The 9,996-nt window shown below is 49.0% G+C and overlaps 1 long non-coding RNA gene across 1 annotated transcript in view; it reads left to right on the top strand.

Annotated features, from left to right (window-relative positions):
- Positions 1–7,218, top strand: part of LOC132833969 (uncharacterized) — a 71,076-nt gene extending 63,858 nt beyond the window's left edge. Inside the window, exon 2 of the long non-coding RNA XR_009647129.1 lies at positions 6,883–7,218. This is a non-coding gene — a long non-coding RNA (uncharacterized LOC132833969). The remainder of the gene's footprint in view (positions 1–6,882) is intronic.
- Positions 7,219–9,996: the final 2,778 nt, after the last annotated feature.

Below are 9,996 nucleotides of genomic sequence, written 5' to 3'. Positions count from 1 at the left end.
ATGGGGGAGTGTGTGTGTGTGTGTGAGAGTGAGGGGGAGTGTGTGTGTGTGTGTGAGAGTGAGTTTGAGTGTGTGTGTGTGTGAGAGAGAGAGTGGGGGAGTGTGTATGTGTGTGTGTGAGAGTGGGGGAGTGTGTGTGTGAGAGTGGGGGAGTGTGTGTGTGTGAGAGAGAGAGTGTGTGTGTGTAAGTGGGAGCGTGTGTGTGTGAGAGAGTGGGGGATTGTGTGTGTGAGAGAGAGTGGGTGTGTGTGTGAGAGAGTGGGAGTGTGTGTGTGTGAGAGAGAGTGGGTCTGTGTGTGAGAGAGTGGGTGTGTGTGTGTGTGAGAGTGGGGGATTGTGTGTGTGTGTGAGAGAGTGGGGGAGTGTGTGTGTGTGAGAGAGTGGGGGAGTGTGTGTGAGAGAGAGTGGGAGTGTGTGTTTATGTGTGTGTGAGAGAGAGTGGGAGTGTGTGTTTATGTGTGTGTGTGAGAGAGTGGGAGTGTGTGTGTGTGTGAGAGAGAGTGGGAGTGTTTGTGTGTGTGTGTGAGAGTGGGAGTGTGTGTGTGTGAGAGTGGGAGTGTGTGTGTGTGAGAGTGGGAGTGTGTGGGTGTGTGAGAGTGGGAGTGTGTGTGTGTGTGTGAGTGGGGGTGTGTGTGTGTGTGAGAGGGGGAGTGTGTGTGTGTGTGTGTGAGAGTGAGGGGGAGTGTGTGTGTGTGTGTGAGAGTGAGTTTGAGTGTGTGTGTGTGTGTGAGAGAGAGAGTGGGAGTGTGTATGTGTGTGTGTGAGAGTGGGGGAGTGTGTGTGTGAGAGTGGGGGAGTGTGTGTGTGTGAGAGAGAGAGTGTGTGTGTGTGAGTGGGAGCGTGTGTGTGTGTGAGAGTGGGGGATTGTGTGTGTGAGAGAGTGTGGGTGTGTGTGAGAGAGAGTGGGAGTGTGTGTGTGTGAGAGAGAGTTGGTCTGTGTGTGAGAGAGTGGGAGTGTGTGTGTGTGAGAGTGGGGGATTGTGTGTGTGTGTGAGAGAGTGGGGGAGTGTGTGTGTGTGAGAGAGTGGGGGAGTGTGTGTGAGCGAGAGTGGGAGTGTGTGTTTATGTGTGTGTGAGAGAGAGATAGGGAGTGTGTGTTTATGTGTGTGTGCGAGAGAGTGGGAGTGTGTGTGTGTGTGAGAGAGAGTGGGAGTGTTTGTGTGTGTGTGTGAGAGTGGGAGTGTGTGTGTGTGAGAGTGGGAGTGTGTGTGTGTGAGAGTGGGAGTGTGTGGGTGTGTGAGAGTGGGAGTGTGTGTGTGTGTGTGAGTGGGGGAGTGTGTGTGTGGGAGTGGGGGAATGTGTGTGTGAGAAATGGGGGAGTGTGTGTGTGTGAGAGAGTGGGAGGGTGTGTGTGTGAGAGATTGGGTGTGTATGTGTGTGAGAGAGTAGGTGTGTATGTGTGTGAGAGATTGTCAGTGTGTGTGTGTGTGTGAGAGAGAGTGGGGGAGTGTGTGTGTGAGAGAGTGAGAGTGTGTGTGTGTGAGAGAGTGGGAGTGTGTGTGTGTGTGTGTGTGGAAGTGTGTGTGAGTGGGGGAGTGTGTGTGTGTGAGAGAGTGGGAGTGTGTGTGTGAGAGAGTGGGAGTGTGTGTGTGTGTGTGAGAGTGGAAGTGTGTGTGTGTGTGTGTGAGAGTGAGTGTGTGTGTGAGAGAGAGAGTGGGAGTGTGTGTGTGTGTGAGAGAGAGAGTGGGAATGTGTGTGTGAGAGAGAGTGGGTGTGTGTGTGAGAGAGTGGGAGTGTGTGTGTGTGAGAGAGAGTGGGTCTGTGTGTGAGAGAGTGGGAGTGTGTGTGTGTGAGAGTGGGGGATTGTGTGTGTGTGTGAGAGAGTGGGGGAGTGTGTGTGTGTGAGAGAGTGGGGGAGTGTGTGTGAGAGAGAGTGGGAGTGTGTGTTTATGTGTGTGTGAGAGAGAGTGGGAGTGTGTGTTTATGTGTGTGTGTGAGAGAGTGGGAGTGTGTGTGTGTGTGAGAGAGAGTGGGAGTGTTTGTGTGTGTGTGTGAGAGTGGGAGTGTGTGTGTGTGAGAGTGGGAGTGTGTGTGTGTGAGAGTGGGAGTGTGTGGGTGTGTGAGAGTGGGAGTGTGTGTGTGTGTGTGAGTGGGGGAGTGTGTGTGTGTGAGAGGGGGAGTGTGTGTGTGTGTGTGTGAGAGTGAGGGGGAGTGTGTGTGTGTGTGTGAGAGTGAGTTTGAGTGTGTGTGTGTGTGTGAGAGAGAGAGTGGGAGTGTGTATGTGTGTGTGTGAGAGTGGGGGAGTGTGTGTGTGAGAGTGGGGGAGTGTGTGTGTGTGAGAGAGAGAGTGTGTGTGTGTGAGTGGGAGCGTGTGTGTGTGTGAGAGTGGGGGATTGTGTGTGTGAGAGAGTGTGGGTGTGTGTGAGAGAGAGTGGGAGTGTGTGTGTGTGAGAGAGAGTTGGTCTGTGTGTGAGAGAGTGGGAGTGTGTGTGTGTGAGAGTGGGGGATTGTGTGTGTGTGTGAGAGAGTGGGGGAGTGTGTGTGTGTGAGAGAGTGGGGGAGTGTGTGTGAGCGAGAGTGGGAGTGTGTGTTTATGTGTGTGTGAGAGAGAGATAGGGAGTGTGTGTTTATGTGTGTGTGCGAGAGAGTGGGAGTGTGTGTGTGTGTGAGAGAGAGTGGGAGTGTTTGTGTGTGTGTGTGAGAGTGGGAGTGTGTGTGTGTGAGAGTGGGAGTGTGTGTGTGTGAGAGTGGGAGTGTGTGGGTGTGTGAGAGTGGGAGTGTGTGTGTGTGTGTGAGTGGGGGAGTGTGTGTGTGGGAGTGGGGGAATGTGTGTGTGTGAGAAATGGGGGAGTGTGTGTGTGTGAGAGAGTGGGAGGGTGTGTGTGTGAGAGATTGGGTGTGTATGTGTGTGAGAGAGTAGGTGTGTATGTGTGTGAGAGATTGTCAGTGTGTGTGTGTGTGTGAGAGAGAGTGGGGGAGTGTGTGTGTGAGAGAGTGAGAGTGTGTGTGTGTGAGAGAGTGGGAGTGTGTGTGTGTGTGTGTGTGGAAGTGTGTGTGAGTGGGGGAGTGTGTGTGTGTGAGAGAGTGGGAGTGTGTGTGTGAGAGAGTGGGAGTGTGTGTGTGTGTGTGAGAGTGGAAGTGTGTGTGTGTGTGTGTGAGAGTGAGTGTGTGTGTGAGAGAGAGAGTGGGAGTGTGTGTGTGTGTGAGAGAGAGAGTGGGAATGTGTGTGTGAGAGAGAGTGGGGGAGTGTGTGTGAGAGAGTGGGGGAGTGTGTGTGTGAGAATGGGAGTGTGTGTGTGTGTGAGAGTTGGAGTGTGTGTGTGAGAGAGAGTGGGGGAGTGTGTGTGTGTGAGAGTGGGGGAGTGTGTGTGAGAGAGAGTGGGGGAATGTGTGTGTGAGAGTGGTGGAATGTGTGTGTGAGTGTGGGGGAATGTGTGTGTGAGAGTGGGGAATGTGTGTGTGAGAGTGGGGAGTGTGTGTGTGAGTGTGTGAGAGAGAGTGGGAGTGTGTGTGTGTGTGTGAGAGAGAGTGGGAGTGTGTGTGTGTGAGAGAGTGGGAGTGTGTGTGTGTGTGTGTGAGAGAGTGGGAGTGTGTGTGAGAGAGAGTGGGAGTGTGTGTGTGTGAGAGAGTGGGAATGTGTGTGTGTGTGTGAGAGAGTGGGAGTGTGTGTGTGTGTGTGAGAGAGTGGGTGTGTGGTAGTGTGTGTGTGTGAGAGAGTGGGTGTGTGGTAGTGTGTGTGTGTGAGAGAGTGGGGGAGTGTGTGTGTGTGAGAGAGTGGGGGAGTGTGTGTGTGTGAGAGGGAGTGGGAGTGTGTGTGTGTGTGACAGAGAGAGTGAGAGTGTGTGTGAGTGAGTGAGAGTGGGAGTGTGTGTGTGAGAGGGAGTGGGAGTGTGTGTGTGTGTGACAGAGAGAGTGAGAGTGTGTGTGAGTGAGAGAGAGTGGGAGTGTGTGTGTGAGTGAGAGAGTGTGTGTGTGAGAGAGAGTGAGAGTGTGTGTGTGAGAGAGAGTGGGAGTGTGTGTGTGAGAGAGTGTGTGTGTGTGAGTGAGAGAGTGGGAGTGTGTGTGAGAGAGAGTGAGAGTGTGTGTGTGAGAGAGAGTGGGAGTGTGTGTGTGAGAGAGTGTGTGTGTGTGAGTGAGAGAGTGGGACTGTGTGTGTGAGTGAGAGAGAGTGAGAGTGTGTGCGTGTGAGAGTGGGAGAGTGTGTGTGAGAGAGAGTGTGTGTCTGCGGGAGTGGGAGTGTATGTGTGTGTGACAGAGAGAGTGAGAGTGTGTGTGAGTGAGAGAGTGGGAGTGTGTGTGTGTGTGTGTGTGTGTATGGGAGTTGGTATGTGTGTGAGGAGGGAACATGTCTGTGTGTGGAGTTATTTGACGGGCTGTGTTTAGGGTTGCATGCTAGCTCAGTGGTTAGCACTGCTGCCTCACATTTCCAGGGTGCATTAGTCGGGGAAATGTGTCTGGTGGGTTACTCTTCGATGGGTTGGTGTGGACGTGTCTGTTTCCACATTGTAAGGATTCTGTAATTTCCTGTTCTCGATCATTCTTGTTAATTTTGAATGTATTTGTGCTGCTGCCTGTCTGCACCTGTTTCAATGAGTGTGTGATCTTCTTTGTGTGTATAAGTTTGTCATTTGATGTGTCTGTGCATTTTTGTCTGTCGCTGTCTGTGTGTGTGTCTATGTGTGTGTGTGAATGTCTGTGTGTTTGTATGTGTCTCTGTCTATGTGTGTGTGAGTATTTGTGTGTGTGAGAGAGAGAGAGAGGCAGAGATACACACAAGGGTGTGTGTGTATCTGTGGGATCCATGGGGATCAATGTGGGTTTCGTGTGTATGTTTGGAGGATGCTGTGTGATTCTGTGTATGTCCATATCTGTTGACCTCCTAATGAAGGGCTTTTGTCCGATATGTTGATTTTCCTGCTCCTCGGATGCTGCCTGACCTGCTGTGCTACACTTCGCTCTTGACTCTGATCTCCAGCATCTGCACTCTTCACTTTTGCCTGTCTGCATCATGTGACCATATGTCAGTGTGTGTCAGTAAATGTGCTGGACTGTGTGCCTATGTAGTGAAGATTTGGAGATGCCGGGGTTGGACTGGGGTGTACACAGTTAAAAATCACCCAACACCAGGTTATAGTCCAACAAGTTTAATTGGAAGCACACCAGCTTTCGGAGCGACGCTCCTTCATCAGGTGATAGTGGAGGGCTCGATCGTAACACAGGATTTATAGCAACAATTTGCAGTGTGATGTAACTGAAATTATACATTGAAAAACTGATTGTCTGTTAAGCCTTTCATCTGTTAGAATACAGTGATAGTTTCACTTCTTTCATGTGTAAATCACATAACCTTTTTTAAAGTTGCATTCTCGGGTTAGCTGTTAACAATGGTGATAGCTAGAATATATGTTGAAGGTGTTAGCCCCCTGTGTTCTCTGTCTATGACCTGATGTTTAGATTGATTCTAATCTAATAAGAAAGATAACAGTGTTTTACATAAATTCCTGCAGTTTTTGAGCTCAGAGTTCCACATGAATATATGCAGTTTTTGAACAGAGTGCAATGTAACTCTGCAATACAAATTCACCCCACACAATATATGTGTGCATGTGGGTCTTTGTCTGTGTGCGTCTGTCTGTCTGGGGTGGGGGTTGTGAGTGTGAGAAAGTGTGTGTGTGTGTGTGTGTGTGTGTGTGTGTGTGTGTGTAGTGGGGGTGCATGTGTGAGCGTGGGAGTGTGTGTGTCTATAAGGATGTGTGTGAGCTTGCATTTCTAAGAAAGAGTGAGTTTGTCCCAGTGCTTGAGCAAAAGAAAGTGTGTGTGTGAGAGTCTGTAGGTGAGTATGTTTGTGAGAGATTGTGTGAGAGTTTTGAGTGTGTGTGTGAAACAGAGAGTGAGATCTACAGCCCAGACAAAGGTCCTTCAGACCACTGTGTCTGTGCCAGTCAAAAACAACCACCTGACTATTCTCTGATCCCATTTCCCCAGCAATTGGCCCATGCCCTTGGAACTTTGAGTGTACATCTAAATCCTGCTTCAATGTGATGAGTGTTTGTGCCTCTCCCACCCTTACAGGCAGTCAGTTCCAGATTCCCCACCATCCTCTGGGTGAAAATGCTTTTCCTCACATTCTCCTTAAAACAGCCCCTGAATTCAAGTCTACATTGATCCCTCCATCATGGGGAAAAGTTATTTCCTGTCTGCCCTATATATGCCTCTCTCAGTTTTATACAGTCCCATCATGTGCCCCTCTCAAACTCTCCTGTTTTGAGGAAGACAACCCCAAACTGTCCATACTCCTCCCCCACCCCGCTCCCCGTACCATCTCCCAGTGCTATCGCATCCCTCCAAATAATGTGGGTTCCAGCACAGCGCACAATACTCCAACTAAGCAATGATTTGTACTGTTTCAGCCTCACCCTCCACCGCTGTTAAATTCTATATCTCGGTAGATAGTCACCTCAATTCCCTCAATGTTTTTGAAGACCAACCGAGCCTTTCTCCTTCCAAGCTGGAGTGAGAGGTGGTCAGCAGCCTCCTGCTGGTCCATTGCTGTTCCTCTGCTCTGCAGAAACAGAGACAATCCCAGCAGGAGTCGGCCCATCAGCCTCTTGAGCCTGCTCCCCCATTCAGTTTAATCATTGTTGACCATCCAACTCAGTCCCAAGTTCCCCACACTTTTTCTTTAGCCCTTACTCTACATCCAACTCCTTCTCGAAAACATCTCCCATTCTGATCTCTACTGCTTTTTGTGGCAGAAAATCCCACAGGTTCCCCGTTCTCTGGATGAAAACATTCTCTCCTCATCTCAGCCCAAAACAACCTAACCTGTATTCTTCCACTCTGTGCCCTGGGTCTGGATTCCTGGGTCAACTCGTGTGGAAGGAATTATACAATCCCTGAATCCTGGTACCATTTGTCACCCTGTCTGCTTCTGAATTTCAGAGACAAGCACGTGGCAGTGTGAATACCTCGGTGGAACGTGCAGTGTGACTCCGTGTGCATCCGGCTACAAAACAGAGAGTGGGTTTTGTGACGACAATTCCAATTGCTGTTATCCCTGACGGAGAAGTGATTGGGATCTTAGCGCCCAGGATCCCAACCAGGAAAATGTGGGCTAACGTGGTGTGATCAGGAAGTGAAGGGGGAGGGGGGATGGGGTAGATGTGCAATTCTCTCTCTCTCCCGGAACCCATCCCCTCAATGCGCCCATTCCAATCATCTTCTTGTCTGCCTAATGATCCTCACCTCCCTCATTCAGCAATAAAACCATCAGCCCTGCATTCCATCTCTGTGTCTTGCTTCCACAGAATGGGATCTTCCTCACTTGGCAGCAGGAGAGGATGCTGAGGCTAACAGGCAGGCACAACTTGCAAAGTTTTCTCTTAAGGGATCTTCAGATTTTGGGAAAGGTCCCAGGGGATTGGGAAAATGGCCCTTGTGAACAAAGGGGTGGATGTGTCAATGATAGGGTAGTTAGCTTTTGTCTGTTTGAAAGGATATAGGGGCAGAGCATTTGGAAACAGCATGAGCAGCGTTCTGCCACAAGGATCAATACTGGGTCCACTGTTGTTGGTCATTTATAGAAATGTTTGGGATGAGGAAGTAGAAGTGTGGTTAGGAAGAGTACAATGTGATTGTGGTCGGCCAGGCCAAACCACCCCATTAGTGTCCCCTAATACACACCACCTCGACTTATAACTCCTTCTTCAGAGCCACTCCATTTCACTCTTGCCTTTCCCCTCTCTCTGGGCCGGCCTGTCCTACCAGTGGGACGGGATATCCCAGGGAAAGGCGATGGACGAGATTGGAATGTTGACGGTAAGGTACAATCCTGTGAGAGTGTCTGGTGTAGGAGCTACAAGATATCAATGTGGCCCTGGTCAAGGCACATTTCAGTCATGGATCTGACTGGTCTGTGTGAACTTTAGTTGTGAGTGTGAGATTATTAAAGAACAGGCTGGGACCTTAAATTTCGCCTTTGCTCTCAGATCCCCCCCCCGCCCTTCACTTGGTGAGTGAACTGTCCCTTTAACCATCACGAGGTGGGCTGACAGTGTGCTTGGAAAGAGTTATAAGAGAAAGGATTTATAATCATCGAAAGAGGAATGAATGGATTAGGGATAGTGAACACGGTTTTGTGAAGGGTAGGTTGTGCCTCACAAACTTTATTGAGTTCTCTGAGAAAGTGCCCAAACAGGTGGATGAGGGTAAAGTGGTTGAGGTGATGGATATGGATTTCAGGAAGGCATTTGATTAGGTTCCCCATGGTCAGCTGTTCCACAAAATGCGGAGGCATGGGATTGAGGGTGATTTAGTGGTGTGGATCAGAAATTGGCTCGCTGAAAGAAGATGGTGGTGGTTGATGGGAAATGTTCATCCTGGAGTTTAATTACTAGTGCTGTACCGTGAAGATCTGTTTTGGGGCCACTGCTGTTTGTCATTTTTATAAATGACCTGGATGAGAGCCCAGGAGGATGGGTTAGTACATTGTGGCTGACACTAAGGCCATAGAGTCATAGAGATGTACAACATGGAAACAGACCCTTTGGTCCAACTCGTCCATTCCCACCAAATATCCCAACCCTGTCTAGTCTTATCTGCCAGCACCCGTCCCATATCCGTCCAAATCCTTCCTGTTCATATACCGATTCAGATGTCTATTAAATGTTGTATCAGCCTCCATCACTTCCTCTGGCAGCCCATTCCATACATACACCACCTTCCGCATATCTTTCCCCTCTCACCCTAAACCTATGCCCTCTCATTCTGGACTCCCTGACTCCAGGGAAAAGACTTTGTCTATTTATCCTATCCATGCCCCTCATAATTTTGTAAACCTCTATGAGGTTCCTCCAGGGAAAACAGCCTGAGCATATTCAACCTCTCCCTATATCTTCCAAATCTTTTCTGAACTCTTTCAATGTTCATAACATCTTTCTGACAGGAAGGAGACCAGAATTAGTGACCTAACCAATGTCCTTTACAGTCACAACATGACCTCCCAACTCTTGTACTCAATACTCTGACCAATAAAGGAAACTCCTGACCAAACTCCTCCTTCACTATCCTATCTACCTGTGACTCTACTTTCAAGGAGCTATGAAACTGCATTCCAAGGTCTCTCTTTAGGACCTTACCATTAAGTGTATAAGTCCTGCTAAGATTTGCTTTCCCAAATACAGCACCTCGCATTTATCTGAATTAAACTCCATCTGCCACTTCTCAGCCCATTGGCCCATCTGGTCAAGATCCTGTTATAATCTTGTTGCTGTCCACTACACCTCCAATTTTGGTGTCATCTGCTAACTTACTAACTGTACCTCTTATGCTCGCATCCAAATCATTTATGTAAATGATGAAAAGTAGCTCCGAACCTTGTGGCACTCCACTGGTCACAGGCCTCCAGTCTGAAAAACAACCCTCCATCACCACCTTCTGTCTTCTACCTTTGAGCCAGTTCTGTATCCAAATGGCTAGTTCTCCCTGTATTCCATGAGACCTGACCTTGCTAATCAGTCTCCCATGGGGAACCTTGTTTGAGCACCTTATTCAGTAGAGTTGTAGATAGTGTTGAAGGATGTTGCAGCTGACAGAAGGGCATAGATATGCTGCAGAACTGGGCTGAGAGATGAAAAATGGAGGTTAATGCGGAAAAGTGTGAGGTGATTCACTTTGAATAAAGAATACGGGGCGAATGGTAAGATTCTTGGTAGTGTAGATAAGCAGAGAGATCTTATTGTCCATGTACATAAATCCCTGAAAATCACCACCCAGGTTGATCAGGTTGTTAAGAAGGCATATACGGTGTGTTAGCTGTTATTGACAGAGGGATTGAGTTTCAGAGCCACAAGATCATGCTGCAGCTGTACAAAACGCTGGTGTAGCTGCACTTGGAGAATTGCATACAGCTTTGGAAATGATTCTGAGGAGATTTACTAGGATGTTGCCTGGTATTATGAGGAAAGGCTGAGAGACTTGAGGCTTTTCTCGTTAAAGAGAAGATTGTGAAGTGACTTAATTGAGACATATAAGATCACCAAGAGGGTGAGACAGGGT

Source organism: Hemiscyllium ocellatum, chromosome 38 (assembly GCF_020745735.1).
Source record: "Hemiscyllium ocellatum isolate sHemOce1 chromosome 38, sHemOce1.pat.X.cur, whole genome shotgun sequence".
NCBI lineage: Eukaryota > Metazoa > Chordata > Chondrichthyes > Orectolobiformes > Hemiscylliidae > Hemiscyllium > Hemiscyllium ocellatum.
The sequence above is the reverse complement of the archived record's forward strand: the minus strand, read 5'-3'. Positions and strand labels throughout refer to the sequence as shown.